A 15,227-nucleotide genomic window follows, 5' to 3' on the forward strand; every position below is an offset into this window, starting at 1 on the left:
AAAGTCACTGAAAACAAACTCACAGACCATCAGTCCTATAGGCCAAAAGGAGGACAAGTCCTGTCACTTGATCCACACCTGGGAGTCAACTCCCCTCAAATCCCTAATCCCGGAGGGAAGGAAATCCCACTGGTCCTTATGAACACAGACAAAATTTTGCAACAACAACAAAGATTCCCTTATCAGATTGGCCATAGCGTGCACCATTCTCTGGGGATGGGTGGACTGATGAAGCTGGAAGCTGCTGCTTCAGGTAGTAGACAAGACATAGGAGGTGTGAAATCACAGGGCCCGAGACAGCAGATTCCAGTGCTCAGGCGGGAAGTGAGCCTAGGGCACTGAAGAGGCATCTGTGGGTTTCCCGGCGCAGGCCATCCTGAGACCCTTGTTTTCTTTGTTTCCACTGTACCCCTGGATTCGCCCCAATCCCACCCAGGACCAAGAGAAATGGAGAGATGGTGAGTGAGTGGAGGAAGAATGAGGACGTGGACGACCACAGAGCTCAGACCCAGGCAGACCCTTAACTCCACTGCAAAGGCAAGGAAGAGGCAATCCTTGCACAGACTCCGGCGCGTCCCACCCTCCCTGGGGACAGCCCCCGCAACCCCCTCATTTGCTGGCCCGCCCAGCCTCAGAGGAAAACTAAACAAACCTAAGGGTAGACCGTTTCTGGGAAAACAAAGGCACACAGGACACAGTGAATAAAGCCAGAGACATTCCCTGACGGGGGCCGAGCAGAGCCAGCCCGGGCAGGGAGTGAGTTCCAAGGCTCAAGTTTCTCTTCGGCTGGATTTAAAACTTAATAATGAATGAAACAGACCACAGGCTGCTGCGGGCAGGGGAGAGACAAACAAAAGCTCAGATTCGGCTGCGCTGACCTTGCTCTTGTAACCCCGAGGAAATAAACCACTGCCCCCGCCTCTCCAGCCGCCAGCCAGCCCGGCTGAGTCTTCAGAAGAGCCTCACAGACGTAACCCAGACGTAACCTTGGCCCAGAGGCAGCCCAGACCTTCAGAAAGGGATGGGGCAGGCGCACCATGCTCCCAGCACGGGTGAACACTGGCACACACATGCACATACACACACGCCCACCTACATACACACACAACACCCACCATCACACACATTCATTCGCACCATCACTCCCACACACTACACTATCACTCACAAACTTAAATATACATGCACACGCTCATGTACACACATTCACCTGCAGACGCGTGTACACGCGCACACACACACACAGACACACACACACACCACAGACCTGTGATTTCCCTACAAGGCTCTCCACGCAAGCTGCCTCTGCTGTCCCAGGCCGATCCCAAGACTTAAAGAGACAACAAGGGCTGACTGGAAGGTCTTGAGGGGTTCCTCACAGCTGGGGCTGAGCCTGGTCCTAGGCCCCGCTCCCACCCCCTAGCCCCCACAGCGCTGACCGTGTGAAGATCCACCTGACCCCCCTGGCACCATTGGCACAGCTCAACCCTGATGCATGCAGCTCTCTGAAGCTTGCAGTTCTCCAAAGCTCCTGGCTCCAAGGCTCCCGGCAGCCAACCCACCTCTGAAGCCTGGCTCCCCAGCCCAGCTCAAGGGGCCTCCTGGAACGCCCTCCCAGAGCACCAGCACCTTCTCCCCCGGGGGCCTCACATGACGGGTTCGGCAGACGGGAAGGACACAGCAGTCACGGCCAGCTCCCCAGATGACATGCAGTGGGAGGCGCCCCAGCCCCTGCCTGCCAATTCCCAGCTCTTGCCAGCTGGGCTCTGTGGGGCACAGACAAAAGGGACCCCAGGGAGGAGATAGCTGGGGCCAGGGGACCTGCTTGGCCCCCGCTCCAGGCCAGGTTGGACTGGCTTCTTATTATTTTGATGTCTTTGCTCAGACTCACTCAAGCTGCCACTGAGTCCTTCCCGTGTGCCCAGCACTCTGCTAAGTGCTTTCTCGCAACTGCAAATGAGTGGCCAGGGCCACTCCCACTGGACAGACGAGGAAACCGAGGCACAGTCTCAGAGACTTGCTCTGGGAAATGACAGTGCCAGAGACTGATGCCAGGACTGTCCACATTCAGTCCCCTCGATCATGACGTGGGCCTGGACCAGCTTCTGGGGGTCAAACAGTCAAGTAAGACCACTCCTGCGTGGGTCAGAAGGGGAGAGGGCTCACGTGTAAAGACTTCAGGGTCCTCAGACCTTGATCTCCTTGGAGCCTGCCTCATGAGGAGGACTGGGGTTGGTCCATGATTTGCATTTCTGGAAGGGGCTCATCAGGGCTCAGAGAGACCCACGAGCTCACTGGAGCCCACCCAGCAACTGATGTGTGGAGAATTCTCAACAACTGGGCAGGTGAAACCACTATCACTCTTGTCCCAAGGACAAGCCTGAACAGATATTTCTGCCAGTGTTCATTTGCTCCTAAACCTTTCAAACCACCTGAGGACCAGAGGACACTCACTCAGAGCCAGAGCCCTCCCGCTCCTCTGTGAATTCATCCATGCCCTCAGTATTCCTCTTAACCACTCACTTTATGCATCTGAAAAAAGGGAACCACTGGGAGGAGTGGACGAGAAAAATTAATGGGAATAAGCACTATTATGTCACTGACATGAAATGTCCAGAATAAGGCGCATCTGAGACAGAAGGCAAGTTAGCGGCTGTCTGAGGCTGGAGGTGGGAGCAGGGAGTGGCTGCACAGGTGACAGGGATCCTTCTGACATGATGGAAATGGTCTAAAACTAGACTGTGAGTGAAGACTGCAAAGCTCTGTAAACTTACCAAAGACCGGCTGAGTTGCTCACTTCAAACAAGTGAGTTTTATGGTATGCAAATTATACTTCAATAAAGTTGTTAAACAGAAGCACTATTTTGCCAATAATAAGAATTAGTACTAATTAGTACCACAAGTGCTAACAATATTAACAGCTCCATTTATTGAGAACGTCACACGTGCCAGCACTGTGCTAAGTACGTCTATTATCGCAATTAATTTCTATTCATCCTCACAACAACCACATCTGGCTGTCTGTAGTAACGTTCCCATTTCTGAGACGAGGAAGTGGGGTTCAGGGAGGTGAGGAACTGGCTACCAGTACCAAGCCAGATGCCCCACTAGTGTCTGGCCAAACTGTATCTTGTAGGAGTACAGAACCTGGTCCCCAGGCCCATCAGTCATTCACCCAGTAGGCTTTGGAAAGGAGAATCTTAACCTGCCCGGCGCCAGAGTACCCAAGTTTCATTGCAGGCTGGCTGCTTGGCTTTATTTTTCTGCAAACAAGTTTCGAAACTAAAGCAAAGCATATTATTCTGGGAGCAACAAACTGAGCCACTGCTGAGATTATAATCATCTGAATTGAAATGAAAATAAGGCTCCTTAAATTGAAAAGGCCCAATCAGGGAAAATGGGCATGTTGACATATAAAGTCCCAAACTCAGATTGCCCTGTTTAAAGTCTCTTATTCAAAGAACATTCAACCTCATCTGCTGCCATCCCACCCCCTCCAAATGCATTTTGCTTTGGGGGCACTTAGCTCAGTGCTCTAGAATCACGCTAGAGAGATAAGCTGGGGCCAAAGCTCGGGATGTATCTATAGGGGCATCAGCAGAGAAAAAGGTTCTTTTTTCTATTTTTTTGTTAGTTTGTTTTGGTAGGAGGGATGGAGTCTCGCCCTGTGGCCCAGGCTGAAGTGCAGTGGCGTGATCTTGGCTCACTACAACCTCCGCCTCCTGGGTTCAAGCAATTCTCCTTCCTCATCCTCTAGAGTAGCTGGGATTACAGGCACACGCCACCATGCACGGTTAATTTTTGTATTTTTAGTAGAGACGGGGTTTCACCATGTTGGCCAGGTTGGTCTCAAACTCCCGACCTCAAGTGATCCACCTGTCCCAGCCTCCCAAAGTGCTGGGATTACAGGCGTGAGCCACCGCGCATGGCCTGAGGTTCTCTTCTCTTAAAGCAATGACACTTTCCTCATGCTGGATGCTGGACACCACACACACACCTGCAACTGTGACCAAGGCAATCCCAGAGTCCTTTCCAACATAAACATTCCAGAACTCAGGGAGAAGGTGGGTTCAAGGAAAGTCCTGTTCAGCCGCTACATTTTTATTTTCAAGTAAATACTTGCATTGATTTTGCTGTGTGCCAGGCATTCTTCTAAGAGTTTATGTGTACTCACTCATTCAATCCTCTCAATAGGCTGAGTTAGGTACTGTTATAATTTCCATTTACCAATGAGAAAACCAGGGCACAGAGAGGCTGAGTGACTTGTCCAGTTCCACATACTCGGCAGGCAGCAAAGTCAGGATGCGAACCCCCGAGTCCTGTTCAGTCAGTGTTTTCACCCACAAGGCTTCACTACACCCCCAACCCCTCATTACCCGCTTTGGGAGGAGAAGCATGAGAAAATCAAGTGGGAAGTACAATGACTAATGCCAGACCCACGCTTCTCCCCACCCCCCAGAGTAAATGCAATCAAAGAACCATAACAAAAATGAGTTTAACACACACACACACACACACACACACACACACACACACGCAAGATGGAGATTAAAGTCATTTAAAAGTGACTAATACTGCAAAAAGGGCAAATAGGAAAAGGGTTATATGAGGCTTTTGCTGTCTGCTGCAGGAAGAGAAAGAAAACAAGCAAAAAAGAGGAGAGAATTTTCAATAAAAATTCAATTAAGTAGAAAAAAGAACATCAACTGGGCTTCAGAACACGTCAGCAGCAGAAAGAGCCAGGTGATTCCCAAGTTCATGTTGCCACACTTGGTGACCAGCACGGAGCAGGACATGAATTCAGCAGGCTGATGCTATAGTGTGTAAAACTGCCTCGGACACACCTCACCTAGGCAGAGCAGTGCAAGCGGCCACCCAGAATGGCTGGGAACCACAGCTCACAGCTCCTCTGTCACAAAGAATCAAAGTCAGGGCTGCTGGAGAAGGTGCTCAGGCCTAGACAGGAGAGTGACCCACAGACTCACAGGAGTGGGCTGAAAGGGGAACCTTCCTGCAATGGGGGGCACAGATGGAGGAGGAAGTGAACTGTCATCGAAGCTATGCAAGAGACCCTAAAAAGAACACTAGGGGGACTCTCTGCATTGAGTTATGGGGGAAGACAGCTGAGCCCAGGAAGTTCCAGGTGACTAGAACATTCCTGAGCCGGGCAGTTCCATCTGTGTGAATAAAAATGATCATCCAGCCGGGTACGGTGGTTCATGCCTATAATCCCTGAACACTGGGTAGCTGAGCTGGGAGGATCGTTTGAGGTCAGGAGTTTGAGACCAGCCTGAGCAATATAGCAAGACCCTGTCTCTAAAAAAAGAAAAAAAAGAAAGAAAAGAAAAGAAAAAAATTTAATTACACAGGCTTGGTGGTGTGTATGTGCAACCCCAGTTACTTGGGAGGCCGAGGCAGGAGGATCACCTGAGCCCATGAGTTCGAGGCCGCAGTGAGTTATGATCACGCCACTCTAGCCTGGGTGACAAGAGTAAAACTCTGACTCTTAAAAAAAAAAAAAAAAAAAAAAAAAATGAGCCTACAGAGGGAACAAGAGCTCATCCAGCCATTGGAATGAGGTTTCCATGCCAGTCTGCAGGGCCTCTTGTGCCCAGGACTGTGCTGGATGCTGCAGGGTCACGTGGGTGCATCCCACCTTGGTCCTGTCACATGGACATCCCAAACCATGCAAAAGAGAGGCCAAGTAGAGCAAGAAAGGCACCAGTGGGAGTCATGCTGGGGCAACAGGCAGACAGTACATCAGGAGGTCGGGCCTCCATTGCCTCTGCTGGCTCATGGAAGGCTGGAATTCATCCTCTCTACAGCCCCTGCCAGATAAATATAAAGTTCACCTTATACAATACTCCAACCATCAAGACTGTCTTCATGATACGCACAAAAAGGCCTTACAGTGCTTCACAAAGCCCCCAAAAAGACTCCTTGCCACTCACCTGTTTCTTTAGAAAAATGAAAATTGCCAAGGAGACCAGTTCTCGACAGGACAAAGCTTTATAACACACCAAGCAGAGCCTCTCTGCTGCCCCCATCCAGAGCTCCAGGAATGGGAATCACTGTGGCCCTTCCCTAAGCTCAGAGGAATGGGACCCTAGACTCAGGAACCAACTACCAAATCCCACATGATACAGATGGAAAAGCTGAGGTCCAGAAAAGAGAAGAAAACTTATAAGCCTAGCTAATTGGTAGTGGTTGCCTAGAATCCTGTGTTCAGAAGGAATCTGAGGCCTTCTCTAAGGTCCAAAGAAATGAGTGCTACAATCAATTGATGATGTCTGCCATGAGCAGAGATATGTGGGAATGGAATAGTCAAAGGGCACTGAGCAAACTAGAAAGAGGAGTTTCCTGACTCCCAATGCTAGATGCTTTTCAGGTTTCCTCTTCCAAAAAAGGAGGTGTCCATTCTCTTCGACAGATGAGGCTTTGTTGTTCCCAAAATCCTGTTGGTCACACAGAGACAAGAGGCCCTGAGAGATACCATATGATATGGTTTGGCTGTGTCCTCACCCAAATCTCATCTTGAATTGTAGTTCCCATAAACCCCACGCATGGTGGGAGGGAGTTGGTGGGAGGTAATGGATTCATGGGGGCGGTTTCCCCCATGCTATTCTAGTTATAGTAAGTTCTCATGAGATCTGATGGTTGCATTAAGGGATTTCCCCCTTTTCTCAGCTCTCATTCTTCTCCTTGCTGCCACCATGTGAAGAAGGACATGTTTGTTTCCCCTTCCACCATGATTGTAAGCTTCCTGAGGCCTTCCCAGTCATGCACAACTGTGAGTCAATTAATCCTCTTTCCTTCATAAATTACCCAGTCTTGGGTATTTCTTCACAGCAGCATGAGAATGAACTAATATACTGTAGAACTATGTTGGAGTCTAGAGAGAGATCTCCAACCAGAGAGGTCAGCTGTGACCCCAGCCGATGGTGAGGGTTGCCCAAAGTGGACACAAAGCAGCCCGGACAACCAAGGGAGAGCCAGTCAGTGTTTCCTAGAGTCTGGGGTAACAAGAGCTCCAAGACCTGAATATGCTTCAGGGCACAGGCAGATTGTGGTTCCCACAGAGGTAGCCAGAGCCTAAGCAGGTGGCCTTCCAGACATGAAATGATCTGAGTTGAGCTCAAGGGGCATCTGGGCATATTCCTGATCACTTCTTGGGAAACCAGGGGTATCTGCACACACTTGATGCCAGAACTAGTCATCTATCCCAGAATACTCCTCAACTCAATTACATCCCTGCCTGTAAAACTAGTATCGGTGTATTGAGGACAAGAGAGAGTGCATAGCTCCTCCCTCATCTTATTTCACTGATGGAGAAACTGAGGCAACATGACAAGTCACAGGCAGATCTAGTGGTTACTGTTTATGGCACATTTTCTTCTTCTTCTTCTCCTTCTTCTCCTTCTTTTTTTTTTTGTTTGTTTCTTTGAGACAGAGTCTCGCTCTGTCACCCAGGCTGGGGTGTAGTGACGCGATCTTGGCTTCCTGCAACCTGTGCCTCCTGGGTTCAAGCAATTCTCTGCCTCAGTAGGACTCCTGAGTAGCTGGAATTACAGATGCCCACCACCACGCCTGGCTAACATTTGTATTTTTAGTAGAGACGGGGTTTCACCATCTTGGTCAGGCTGGTCTTGAACTCCTGACCTTGTGATCCACCCACCTCGGCCTCCCAAAGTGCTGGGATTACAGGCGTGAGCCACCACGTCCAGCTGTATGGCACATTTTCTATGTGCCAGGTCCTTTGCCAGCTTTTTCTCAATTGATTCTCACACATTCTCTATGAGGTAGGTACTATTAACAACCCCTTTTTATAACTATGCAAAGTGACACTCCAAGAAGGAGAGTAACTTCTGGGCACACAGAGATTGCAAGTGGCAGATGCCCCCACCCACTTACTAACCACCAGGCTACACTGCTTCACCAAGCCCTAGAGCCAATCCAGGGCCCATATCCCTGCTGGACCTGCTCCCTCTTTCTTGAGGTCCACCATGCACAAGCACAGTACCAGGCCCCATGACTTGAACCAGGTACAGGTCTTAAGCTTTACAACCCCACCAGCCATTGAGGCAAAGTCAGTGGTGGATGACCAGGCTAGGCTGGGTCTGATGCCAAGCACTAATGAATGTTGCCGGCCTCTTTCCTCACTGGATGGCAGGTAGAGCAGCCTGCTGCTTAAATAGCCTGTGCAGAAGCAAACCTGGAGGTTGTGGTAGGCAGAATAATAATTACCCCAAAGATGTCCAAGTCTTAACTCCCAGAACATATAAATATGTTACGTTACATGGTAAAATGGAATTAAGGTTGACAATCAGCTGACCTTAAAATAAAGAGATTATCCTGGATTATCCACATGGGTCCATTGTAATCACAAGGGTCCTTAAATGTGCAGGAGGGAGGCAGAAGAGGAGGTTGAAGTGATGCAATATGAGAAGGACCCAACCAGCAATTACGAGTATTAAAGATGGAAGGAGGCCATAAGCCAAGAAATGTGAGCAGCCTCTAAGAATCAGAAAGGCAAGGAAATGGATTTTTCCCTAAGAGCATCCAGAAAGGAATGCAGCCCTGCCAACACCTTAATTTTAACCCAGTGATATCTGGGTCAGACTTCTGACCTACAGAACTGTAAGATACTATTTTTTTTGTTTGTCATTTTAAGTCACTGTTTATGGTAATTTGTTACAGCAGTAATAGCAAACTAATACAGATTTTGGTACCAGGAGTGGGGTGCTACAAGAACAAATACCTAAAATCATGGAAGTGGCTCTGGAATTGGGCAGCGATCAGAGGGTAGAAGAATTTTGAGGAGTATGATTTATTTAAAAGCCTAGGTAGCCTTGAACAGATTAATGGAAACATGAATATTAATGACTCTGTTAATAAAGACTCAGAAGAAAGTAAGGAACACATTAGAGAAAACCTAAATCACCTTAGGAAATATCTAAATCATCAAGAACAAACTATTAAGAGAAATATGGATATTAACAAAGGCACTGATAGTGACAGCTTATCAGGAAATCAAAAATATGTTATTGGAAACTGAAGGAAAGGGGATCCTTGATATTTGGTGGCAGAAAGCTAAGTGAAATTATGACTCACAGTTATGTGGGAAAAAGAACTTTCATGGATAAACTTGGATACTTAGCTAAGTAGATTTCCAAGCAAAATGTGGAAGGTATGGGCTGGTTTCTTCTTGCTGCTAAAAAGAAAAAAGATTAAGAAAAGAACTGTTAAACAGGTGGGGCGCAGCGCTCACGCCTGTAATCCCAGCACTTTGGGAGGCTGAGGTGGGTGGATCACATGAGGTCGGGAGTTCAAGACCAGCCTGACCAATATGGAGAAACCTCGTCTATACTAAAAATACAAAAATTATCTGGGCATGGTGGCGCATGCCTGTAATCCCAGCTACTCCCAGCTACTCAGGAGGCTGAGGCAGGAGAATCGCTTGAATTCAGAAGGCGGAAGTTGCGGTGAGCTGAGATCATGCCATTGCACTCCAGCCTGGGTGACAGAGCAAGACTCTGTCTCAAAAACAAACTGTTAAAAATGAACCAGAAATTAATGATTTTGCAAATTCTCAGATTGCAGAAATACTCTAACAGATTTACTTACAAGAAAGTATGCTCTGGAGAAAAAGCTGAAGGTAGGACTGCACATATTGCTAATATCTCAGAAAAATCAAAATACCAGGGTATTGAGTATTGAGTCACACCAAAGGCTCTTTGACGAGATTAAGGGTGTGACTTGCAGATCTCCTAGATCAAAATAGGGAGCATCTAGGAAATTTGGGGGCATTGCTCTGGAGCGATCTCAGCAAAAGACAAAAGTAGAGAAGGGATTATCCAGGAAATATCTGTGGAGGACCATCTTGAATAATGGAGAAAATACCCATGACATACACCGGAGACTCACAAGGTTCTTGAAAAGTTTATACTGGCAGAAACACTGCCAGCTTGAACCAAAAAGGACAGAGAGAGTACAAGATGAAAGAAGTCTGTTGGACACCCAAAACTTCACAAGCAGGAAACAGGTTAATAAAACTACTCAGATGGAAGTACATGCTACCTTTCATGGGGAAAAAAGGGATGATTAAGGGGGCAGAACCTCAAGCCCAGAGGGTGGTGCCACGACCCATAGTGGATGAGATTACTACTGGACCAGGTTCAGATTCCAGAACTGTGTAACCATGGGCAAGCATATCCCCTCTTTGTGCTTTCATTTCCCCAACTCTTGATAGAGAGAATCTGATGAACAGGTCTCTAAGAGGCTTTGTAGCTCTTAGAGTCTGTTATCAATTAATGATGTCTATGCCTGTCCTGGGTACAGAATAAATCTCAGGTGGTAGGTATCCCAGCTGTCTACTATCTCCTAGTTTGGGTGGTTTTTTAATTCAGCACATATTTAGGGAGGCTGTTGTAAATACCCAGTTTTCCAAAGGGTGTAGAGGTACCCAGCATTCTTAAGTTTCTATGCTCTTATCTGCCCAGTCTCTGTGTCAATTAATCACTGTTTAAACATTAAACGCTAAAGCAACCCTTTACTGCTTTGAAGTAATACATACACACACAGAGAGAGAGACAGAGAGAGAGAGAGAGAGAGAGAGAGAGAATCCCTTTAATGGTAGCATCAGTACTGCATCTAGATATCTGACTTTCCTAAAGGGATAGGAGAAGTGTAAAGGATTAAGTTTGACCCCTGGGACATCAAAAGTCCACCCTGGGAAAGGAAAGGGATGAGGCTGTCAGGGGTTCTTTCCTCAGAGGTAGGCCAAGGAGCCCCACAAAGGTGACCAGAATCTGACATGGCTCTGCCTGAAATCTTGAGTTAGAATTATGCTATTAGCAAAAATAATAGCAGCTCCTATTCACTCATTCCTCCTCCAGGGAGCTGAGACTTTCATACGAATGTGATCTCATCATCCCCAAGGAATACAGCAAGGAAAAGTAGGGATCATTCTTTCGGTTTGGGAGAAAAAAGACTCAGAGGTCACTGGACATCTCAAAGATAGAGAATGGCCAGGCCTGCCCTTCTCCAGCCAGCTCTGGGGGCTGCTGAAATGCCATGTGACAGTGAACAGCTGCCACCAAAGCCCTTAACAAAACTTCCAGGGACTCAAAACTTAGTTTAGGCTGCTAAGCTTGAAGAAACTCAGTCAATTGCAGGGAGACGTCAGTCCTGAGGGACAGCAGAGCCATGAGTAAGCGCGTGCACTGGCTTGCTCAGCCATCATTAGCTGTGAGACCACAGGCAAGTTACTGCCCCTCTCTGAGTGCATATGTCCTCATCCACAGGATGGGGAAACTAAAAGCAACTACCTTACAAAGTGGTTAATGTTTACATACTGCTAAACATTGGATGAACATTGGCTAAAGAAAATAAAGGGGTTCCTAATGTAACTGACAGTATTATCATTCATCGTAAATCCCATCATCTATAGGGCATTTAACATTTTGCACAGTACCTCACGCCCATCGTTTATTTGACATCTGGAGCAACTCTGTGCAGTGGTGGTGGTCGTGGTGGTTTTGTTACTGTTATTATCCCCGTATTACAAGTAAGTGGGGTGCCACATACCCAGGGATGGAACCCAGCATCCCATCCCGTTAGTGAATCCCTTTCACCCTCATGAACAGCTGAGCTTACACAGTAAGTTGTGTGGTCACCCCAGGAATGAGGAAAAAGAACAGAGAGGTTAGGTCATATCCTGACATCGCAAAGTGACCGGAAGAGCTGGACTTGAACTTCCAGCCTGGGGCTCTTAGCCAGCTGGACAAGGAGAAATGATGCCCTGAGCAGTGGGTCATAGGTTACCATGGCTATCCTCCCACTGGACAGTCTGGGGGCCACCCAGTTATCAGTATTAGTGATTTGGTAAAACTGCCAACATTTACAAATCAAGAATTCCCAATTTTTGTTGTTGTTGTTGTTGTTGTTGTTGTTCCCTAATTCACAGTCACTTTTTTGGTTTTTTGTTTTGTTTTGTTTTGTTTTATCCTTAGAGACAGGGTCTCCCTCTGTCACCCAGGCTGTAGTGCAGTGATGCAATCATGGCTCACTGCAGACCCAATCTCCCGGGCTCAAGCGATCCTCCTGCCTCAGCCTCCCAAGTCGCTGGGACCATGGTTGCGTGCCACTATGCCTGGCTAATTTAAAAATTTTTTTTGTAGAGACAGGGTCTCTCTGTGTCACGCAGGCTGGTCTCAAACTCCTGGCCTCAAGCGATCCTCCTGCCTCAGGCTACCAAAGCACTGGGATTACAGTCATGAGCCACCACGCCTGGCCCACTTTTGGTTTTTCTTGAAGGAGAAGGCCTGGGAGCACAGACTCTGCATCTGGCATGTGGAAGATGGAGCTCAGCTGGGGCTTCTTGGAGCAGGGCCCCCCACCTCCCTGCATGTCCAGCACCCCAGGACTTCCCTCCCCATCAGGGGGTGTCCCGGGCCCTGAAGCCACCTGTGTTTGTCTGGTGGCTGAGAGCCAGCAGCAGGGCTTAGACTCCCAGCTCCCCCACTTACTATGTGTGTGACCTTAGCCAAGTGAATGACCGTTGCTCCGTTTTACAGATGGAGAAACCTGTCTCAGTTTTCACATCTGTAAAATGGGTATGACTATATATAGACCCAGCTATAGAGTTGTTTTAAAGATGAAATCAGTGAATATCTGTAAGGCGTTATATATGACAAATGTTCTATAATGCCTAAAATAGTCAACGGCTACCGGCTCCCAGCTCACCATAAGGTGGTCACAGGACAAGGAGAGGCTGGCAATGGCTGGGATGGCTTGAATGGACACAAGACACAGTGTCATCTCCCTGAGCCCTGATTGATAACCAAGAGGGTCTAAACTAAACCTACAGTTACCCGTGCACAAGATGGTTTTCAAGCAAAGCAAACTCAACCTGCCAAAATTATCAGAGGGCCCCTGCCATTCACAATCCCAGGACATCAGCCCTGAAAGGAGTTTCAAGACCCCTCATTATAAAGGTGGAACCCAACGCTCTCATTATACAAACAGAGAATCTAAGGCACCAGCAGCCGTCCATGGCTTGGACGTGGGTCCCTCAGCTCATGGTGGAGGGGGTGGGGGACAAGGCTCAGACTCCCAGCACACTCCCTCCCCCGCCCCCACACGGCTCCTGGACATGCAGGGCAAGGACGCGTCCACCTTTCCCCTTGAAGCCTCTGACCTCGCAGAACACACAGCCTGCCAGGCAGCTCCATCCCTTAGACAAATTTACTTAGCACTGATATTGAAAATGCAATCGAGCTCGAGTTTTATTGCAGAAATTAAACAGACTAGGAAAGGGAAAAAAAAAAAAAAAAAAAAGCCAGTGCTCATCAACTCACCCGAGAGCTGGCTGTGATCAAACTTGCTAAAGAGGAGCGTAGTGATCAACTCCTGCCAGCAAGGAAGAGCCCCCCAAGTCTGCCCCTACAAGGGACTCCCCAAGGGTGCTAGGAACTCAGGAGCTCTGGAAGGTTCTCCTGCCAGCCTCCTGCTGTGGGCCTCCTGCGCACCCTGACATCGCCTGCCCGCCTTTTCACAAGGAGTTGGTGCCTTGTGAAGTCATCTCCGTGAGCTTCACGAAGCAACACCGCCAAGGGCCTGCGCAAAGGGCGCTCTGCTCCACTCGAGAGAAAGCAAAATGCTTTCGGGGTTGAATCACTGTTTTTCTTGACTCCCTTTGGAGATCGGCAGAGCCCACATTCGGCCGTGTTCGTGGACCTGGGACTGGAAACAGCTGCGCTCTAATTACATGTAAAGTGTACCAAAACATCCCTTTTATCACAGACTGGAAATCTGTTAGCATCTGTCTCTCCTTTGTTTCTTCCACAAGATACAAGCTTGTTTCTACATTTTTCTCACCTGTAGCGGTGATTAAAATTCATTATAAATGAAAGGAGTGAACAGAGAAACAAGTTCCTCTGTGTACCGTTCTAAACTCAAATTAGAAACAGCTGTTTGCTAATTCATGCAGTGATGTTTTGTCGTGCTCTGTGAATCAATAATAACTCACCCTATTGCTGCAGAAATTTTTGGATAATCCATATACTTAATGCGGCATTGGATTCTCCAGAAAGGGCTGCAGCGGCGAAACCTCAGGCGGGTGGGAGGGGACTTGGGCTCCCCACTCTGGAGGTGTCCCCTGCTGCCCAGAGAACCCTGAACTCAGAGCTGCCCAGCACTTCTACGCCCCACACAAGTCTTGGGAGGACCAGAAGGAAACCCTGAACGGGTTCCTCATCTCCTTCCCTCCCCGAGAACCACCAAAAAAAAAAAAAAAAAAAAAAGGACTCAACTCTGATTAAACGCAAACCACACACATCCTCCAGCCGCCGGAGGGAACAGCAAAATTAAAAGTCTAATTGCTACCCGGAACAATTTAAAACTATTAAGTATAGGTGAAGCTTTTCTGTAAGAAAATAATCCTTTGATTGGGATTAGGCATGTTTGGATAGCATTTTTCCCATCTACACATTTTAGCTGCAGAAGTTAGAGCTAAGGTCTGGATGTGCTCAGGAGCCTCTGAGAGATGTTCAGGCATCCCCTTTGCCACTGCCAGGGAAAGGGTTGGGTAGAGTTCCAGAGCTACATCCCCATCTGATGACTTGGAGGAAGCAGATGTTCTTTCTCCTTTGCAGGGAGGGAGATGGACAACACTTCTGGAGGCTTGTACTGCCACTGTGGCATGCCAAACATGCCCTATCCTGGCTAACACATTCCTATCCTTCAAGACACTGCCTTCAGGAAGCCTTCCCTGACTGCCTCTGTCATCCTCACTGACTTCAGGGCACTGCCTGTTTATATTTGAGTGCTTGGGGTGTCCCTGTGTCTCCTGCATCTTTCTGGGTCTGGGGCATGGTCATAGTGAACCACTTTTTGAACTTCAGACTGGTAGCCTCTGCAGAGCCCTTTCTGTGGCCAGACATGGTGCCAAGCTCTTCGTAAGCTCCATTTTGTTAAACTCTCACCTCCATCCTATGTGGTGACTACTACCACCATTAAGCCCCATCTTACAGATCAAACATATAAGACATAGAGAGGGTGAGGGCCCTGACTTCCACAGCAATTAAGTAGAAGGAGCCTGGAATAACTCCATAGTTCTCCAGAAAGCCATCAAGACCACCCACTGTCATCAAAGAGGTACACTGAGCATGCCTCACCCTCTCCAGCTCCTGAGCCTTCATTCAAGCCGCGGTGGTCACTGCCCACCG

General features: G+C 48.2%; 1 protein-coding gene across 4 annotated transcripts in view; it reads right to left on the bottom strand.

The window, feature by feature from the left end:
* Positions 1-15,227, bottom strand: part of ZNF423 (zinc finger protein 423) — a 370,990-nt gene that overhangs the window by 152,668 nt on the left and 203,095 nt on the right. Inside the window, exon 1 of one of the 4 annotated variants that reach the window (XM_025370370.1) lies at positions 1,563-1,670. The exons of the other annotated variants lie outside the window; for them this stretch is intronic. The gene's annotated coding sequence lies outside the window, so the exon portion shown is untranslated. Of the gene's footprint in view, positions 1-1,562; positions 1,671-15,227 lie in introns of those variants that run through there. 4 annotated transcript variants of the gene reach the window in all.

This window comes from Theropithecus gelada, chromosome 20, assembly GCF_003255815.1.
Source record: "Theropithecus gelada isolate Dixy chromosome 20, Tgel_1.0, whole genome shotgun sequence".
In the NCBI taxonomy this organism is placed as follows: domain Eukaryota; kingdom Metazoa; phylum Chordata; class Mammalia; order Primates; family Cercopithecidae; genus Theropithecus; species Theropithecus gelada.